The sequence below is a fragment of the Coturnix japonica genome, chromosome W (assembly GCF_054131305.1).
Source record: "Coturnix japonica strain WE chromosome W, WE-NBRP24, whole genome shotgun sequence".
Lineage (NCBI taxonomy): Eukaryota > Metazoa > Chordata > Aves > Galliformes > Phasianidae > Coturnix > Coturnix japonica.
Window position 1 is genome coordinate 22,963,524 of NC_140701.1, and position 6,866 is coordinate 22,970,389.

The following is a 6,866-nucleotide window of genomic DNA, read 5'->3' on the forward strand; positions in this document are numbered from 1 at the left end:
CAGGTCCAGGTAAATGACATCGGTCGCCTTCCCTTCATCCACCAACGCCGTCACTCCATCATAGAAGGCCACAAGATTAGTTAAGCATGACCTTCCCCTGGTGAAGCCGTGCTGGCTGTCTCGGATCACATGCTTGTTCTTTATGTGATCAAGCATGTTGTCCAGGAGGATCTGTTCCATAATCTTCCCAGGCACAGAGGTGAGACTCACCGGCCTGTAGTTACCCGGGTCGTCCCTGCTCCCCTTCTTGTAAATGGGAGTGACGTGACCCTTCCTCCAATCATCCGGGACCTCACCTGACAGCCACGACTTCTCAAATATGATGGAGAGCGGCTCAGCAACCACCTCAGCCAGCTCCTTCAGGACCCTGGGATGCACGCCATCTGGCCCCATAGACTTATACTCATTCAGTCTAAGGAGGCACTCTCGGACTTGCTCTACCCTTACAGTGGGGAGGGATTTACCTCCTTGGTCCCCACATGGAGGTATGGGGGTGCAAGACTTAGGGACGTGAAAAAGACTAGAATCCTGGCCACCAGTGAAGACCGAGGTGAAGAACTCATTCAGCACCTCAGCTTTCTCTTCATCTGTTGAAGCCATTTCTCCTTTTAAATTTACCAGAGTAGGCACGCCCATTTTGGCCTGTCTCTTCTGGCCAATGTACCTGTAGAAGGTTTTCTTGTTGTTTTTCACATCCCTCGCCAAGTTCAGTTCTGCCTGCGCCTTGGCTTTCCTGATCCCACATCTGCAAGTTCGGACGGCATCCCTGTATTCTTCCCGGGTGACACAGCCTTGTTTCCAGAGCTTGTACACCCCTTTCTTCACCCTCAGTTCTCTTAGCAGGTCCTTGCTGAGCCATGCCGGTTTTCTACCTCTCCTGCCCACTTTCTTAATCAGGGGAATGGAGACCTCTTGTGCTGCCAGGAGGGCATCCTTGAACAGTAGCCAGCTCTCCTCAACGTCCTTATCTTTGAGGGCAGCGCGCCAGGGGATCTTGGCCAGCATTCCATTGAATAGCTTGAAGTCTGCTCTTCTAAAGTTGAGCATCCTGGTCCTGCTCTTTGCCAGGCCCACATCGCTTGAGATCACAAACTCAACCAGGGCATGATCGCTGGAGCCCAGGCAGCCTCCAACCTTGACGCCTTTGATGATCTCCTCAGCGTTGGTGAGCAGCAGGTCCAGCAACGCTTGACCTCTGGTCGGTCTGTCCAATACCTGAACCAGAAAGCTATCATCAATGGATTCCAAGAGCCTTCTGGAGCTCTTGCAGCTCGCCGTGTGGTTTTCCCAACAGATGTCAGGATGGTTGAAGTCCCCCACCAGGACAAGAGCCCGTGAGCCAGACGCCTCACGCATCTGGAGCAAGAAAGCCTCATCAGCAGCCTCCCCTTGATCAGGTGGCCTGTAGTATACCCCTAATACCAGCTGACCTTTATTAGTCCCATCTCTAATCCTAACCCACAGGCTCTCAACCTGTTCTTGACTGTTTCTCATGGGGAGCTCCTCACAGTTTATCCAATCTCTGACATAAAGGGCGACTCCCCCACCCTTCCTACCTCGCCTATCTCTCCTAAAGAGCCTATAGCCATCGATGGCAGTATCCCAATTATGGGAGTCATCCCACCATGTTTCTGTGATAGCAACAATGTCATAATTTTCAGAGTGCATCACAGTTTCCAGTTCCTCCTGCTTGTTACTCAGGCTCCGTGCATTAGTATAAAGGCACTTCAGCCGGGCTGTCCGTCTCACCACCTTCATAAGCGATCCAGGATCCACTAGAACAGCGGCATCCCCAGCATCCCCCTGCCCTACTCCCTCCTTTTGCACTCTGCAATCTTTGCCCACAGAGTTTGGTACAATCCCTCGAATGTACCGTTCAACCCCAGTAGCCCTTATTTTGCCCCCTTCCCCCTTCGTTCCTAGGATGCATAGAAAGAAGGAGGAGCATGCTTAAAAATCACCATTTCTGTATAATTAGTTGCATTAGTTGCTCCCTCTGGAGCTGTACGCAGATACGAAGTGAGCATTGCTAACCATGCTTTCAATCCATTATACAATTGTATAGCTCCATAAGAAAAAGTGGCTAGCTTAAACATGACCCAGTATGTTCGGAGCGTCTCAAAAAAGGAACCAATGGCACACAGTCCCTGGTAAAACAAATTTAGTAGAGAAAACATTTTATTTTTTTTTCCCCTTTTTTCCCTTCAATAGAGAGAAAAAAGTAAAAGAAAACAAAGCTCAGCAGTGTTTATAAAATATACCGGAGTATTGGCAGTCCGCCTGGACTTTCAAGGTCAAGCTCGCAGGTGCAGAATCGCAAACCTAAGATAGCTCCTTAACAGTGAAAAAAAACTCGTAGCTCTGTTAAAAGCTAAAAGAGCAACAGAAGAAAACACAGAAAAACAGCAACTCAATTTGCCCGCATTCTCCACCAAAATCTGGCACGGTTTGAACTAAAAATCCACCTGCGTCCGTTACAGGGGCCGTGAGCCCCGGAGGGGCCCTAGGCCGAAAGGGAAAAGTTAATTAGGAAAAGAAAACAGCAGTAACGATCTAAGGAGGCACACTTATTTACTAAATACTATATCGAAATACCGGATAACACAATATAATACAATATAATTGAAAATTGAAAATTGAGCTAACGAATCAAGCAAAATAGGAGAGAGAATGAGCCCCGTAACCGAGAGGCCTACTGTGAATCTAGGCGAACGGCTGAAGGCTCCCACACACTCCCCTGAACGCAAGAACTCGAAAGACCTGAGTCTAGTCTGCGAACGAGTTAAGATAGAGTCCAGGTCCCGTGACCTATCGTGTTGCTCTCTGGGAGATGTAGTCTTCTTCTGTAAGTTGCAGATTCAGTAAAATTATTCATGCTTTATATGATGTTATGATGTGGAATACTGATAGCAAAATTACAAAATTATTAAACCATGACAGTCATGAATATGTATCCCAATTCCTGCCAACTATTGATGATGTATCAGTTCAGCCTACACCTGTAGCACACTTTCTTCTGACGGGGTGCAAGTGAGGTGGAGCTATCCCCCTTGCACCAGGGTGTATATGCATCACTCATTAAACATACCTGCTTTACAACTACTTTGTGGTTATGGAGTTTGATTCCGCAAGTCAATTTGGTGACCCAGATGGGACCTCCTCTGCTCGGCTGCAGGACCAGCTGAGAAGGGGGACGCCTTCTGCACACCCTAAGATTTCTCAGAAGGACTCCCCTCCCTCAGCTGATCACTGCAGGAGCAGAGAAGAACCATCTATCGGCGGACCAGGTATGTGAAATGGGGGACTCGTAAGTCATGAGGAGATGTCCTACGCAGGGCACAGAGGAGTCGGCGTGCTCCCCCCCGAGGGATGTGGGCTCACAGGTTAGGTTGCTGGCTGGGTTAGAAGGACTCCCTAGGGAGTGCCTACAAAGGGGCCAATAAGTCATACGCATGTTAAAAGAGCTATTGCTCACCCTCAGGTGATTGCTAACAGGGCAGAGCTTGTCTGCTCTCTTCTACAGGGTGATTTGGGTAATCCTGGGATAATTGGTATCGTACAGCACCGTCTATATAGGTGACCTCAGTCAACAACTAGCACCGGAGTTCTTAACATCTTTGGTTAAGCTTAACAAATGATTTATTGTAATTCTGTTTGAATTGTCCTGTGAGTGTGGAGTGAGTGAGACGCAGCACAGCTGCGGGGCAAGTGCGGAGTCCCGGCCCGCGGTTCTGTCATCCCACGAGGGAAACGGTCGGGGACGGACGAAGTGAAAGTTGTCCCCTTAATACTTGTTTGTTCCTGTTTTAATGTGTTTATTCTCGTATTGTAAATTACTGGTTATTGTAAAGTACATTGTCGTAAAACGCATATGGGGTTAGGTGGGAGGAAGTGTTGCTACTTGTAAAATAGTACGGTGGTTTATATTAAGTTATGATGGGAAGATCACAGGGAAAGGAGGTCCCTAAGCATACACCCCTGGGGTGTATACTGGCACATTGGCGAGATATTGCTGGGGAACCAGGAGGAACCCTGTGCCGGAAAATCCTGATTAAATATTGTAATCAGTGGTGGTTGATGTATAAGCTGGAGGATAGGGACAATGAACATACAGAGGGATGTCCGTGTGGAATGAGTATCAACCCATTTGTGTGATATTGTGTTCTGTCTGTGAAGAGGTGTGCAATAAGAAGAAAACAAACAAACAAACAACAACAACAAACAAAACAAACACCTGATTGAGAAACAGAAATGTTCAGGAAATTGAGAATAATAACAGCTGTTACTGTTGTGGCGCTAGAGTAAGGCCATAGGACCCAGAGATCCCCCATGAGGAAGGGGGGGTGAAGGGGGGCTGGAAGATCCCAGTGAGAGCTCTGCCCTGCGGGAATGAAAGTAGTGTGCAAACTGCAGTGGGACACTGGTAGAGAAATCCTACCAAGCTGAGTGAGAAGGAATTGCCTCTGATTGCAGAGCTGAATAATGAGAACTTGGGAAGTTAACCCTAGCAGATACACTGATGAAACTGCCGCTGTGGAAGCAGGATAAAGTAGTTCGTTTTCTGACAGATATGGGAGCTTCTTACTACCCGTAGACGGTTTTGTAACAGTAGTAGAAGCTACTGCCCAACAAGAAAAGGCTTACTTTTGGAATTAATTAAATATAAGCTAAGAAAACAAGTAGGAATACAGGAATTCTTGTACCTGCCAGGTTACTCTGGCAAGAAATTTAATAAAAGTGGAGCTAAGGGTCAAACAATATTGGCTGATTAAAAATTGTAAGTCTGGCTTTAACACAAACTGGGAAAAACAATGTTGTACGTTCAGGAGTTACAGCAATCTCAAATAAGACACTTAGGGGTGTGGGCATCAAGGCCAAAATGAAGCCCTAAATACAAGTTAAAAGCAAGAGCTCACCCAGTCAGGGTAAAGCCGTGCCCTTTGAGGATATGTGACTGTAGAAGGATAAAAGAAATAACAGAAATTTTTTTGAGTTTGAATTACTAATTGAATGGGAATCCAAGTACAAAACCCCAATTTTGCCAATTTGCTAAATTTTCGGATAGCAAGTGCTTTAGTTTGGTAGAAGACATGAGGGCAAGTAATGGAATCGTTGAATGGATACACTCAGTGATGGAAAATCCATGCACTTTATCAACCAAGTTAAGGAATGAATAGGTGGAGTTTACCTTCTGGATTTGAGGGATGTCTCTTCTGCCTGGTTTGGCCAAAGGAAGCCTAAGGTTATTTGCCTTTGAATAGGAAAGCCCTAATAGAGGGAGAAGAGACTCAGTTAACCTGGACAGTGTTAGCCAGGGTTGTGAGATCAGCTTAATGATTTTTGATAACTGGTCAACTCATGAGCCTGAGACCTGGGATCCTCCATCCTAGGGTGAAACTTTACTGCAGCACGTGGCTGCCCCAGCAACAAAAGGACTGTGTACAATAGACTAGGAGTTTTCTGAGTTTCTTGGTTTACAGAAAGCACAAATAACTCAGCAACAAGTGACATATTTGGGATAGGAGATTACAGCTGGACTTTGAACCTTAAGGACTGAGAAAGAAGCCATCTGCTAAACCCCTAGGCCGCAAACTGCCAAGGAACTCCATACGTTCCCAGGAATGACAGGAGGGTGCCAACCATGGATACACAGCTATGAACTGGTAAACCTCAAACAGCTTGAAGTGAGTAAGAGATAGCCAGGGTGCACTGGTGCTCAATATTCAAGAATCCCATAAATCTACACTGGGCCAAAAGATACCAGTTTTAATATCTTATACAGTGTTTACTGTATTGGTGACAAAAAGGGGGACATTGGCTCTCACCCCAAAGATTCCCAAAATCAGGTCATCCTGGTAGAGCAGGGTGATGTAGAAATAATTGTGACTAATATTGTCAACCCAGTATCTTTCCTTAGCGGAACTCCCCTGGTGGAGAACCAGGATGACATGACTGCTTTGAAACAACTGAAGCTGCACATTCCAGCTGGTCAGTCAGACCTGAAGGACTAACCCTTAGAAGATGCAGAAGACACCTGGTTTACCAGCAGCTGCAGTTTTGTGAGACAAGGAGACTGTAAGGCAGGACATGCAGTAACTGCTACAGACCAGGTAATTGAAGCACAGCATTACCTGTGGGGACTTTCCCCCATTAGGCTGGAATAACTGCTTTGACAAGAGCCTTAATGATATGGACAGATGCTAAATATGTGTTTGGGGTGCCACACGCTCATAGTACCATCTGAAAAGAGAAAGGATTGCTCACACACAAAGAAAAGAGCCTGATGTGAATCTACCAATGGCTATTATATGTTGTAAAGGACATCAGAAATGTAACACTGTACAGGAAACAGAAAACAAGATGAGAGATCAGGTGGCAGACAGGCAGTTGAAGAAGGCTTCAATTCCAGACGGTAAATTTAAAATCTCTGAAGCCAAGTCAAAACCTGTAAAATATTCTAAAGAAGACAGGAGTCCAATTAATGATTTAGAAGGGAAGAGAGCAAGCTGACAGATGGGTGCAGGCCCAAATGGACACATTGTTATGCCCTTTAGTATTTTATGGAAATTGGTTATAAGGGAAAATAAGAGAATATATTGGGCAAACCAACACTACAAAGTACAATCCCAGTACCAGGAGCAGGGCACAAGTGGGCCTCACGGAAAAGGGCCTTCCAGGGCAACAATGGCAAATTGATTTCACAAAACTCCCAAGAAAAGGGGGGTATCGCTTGTAAGAGGCCATGCTTTTTACATTACTGTCTCAAAGTTTGCTGAAATGGACAAGTTCAGGCAAGTCCTGGCCAAGGTTCCAGGACTCCCTTTGTCTGAGACACACAGGAACTAAGGTTCGAGAAATCCCTTTGT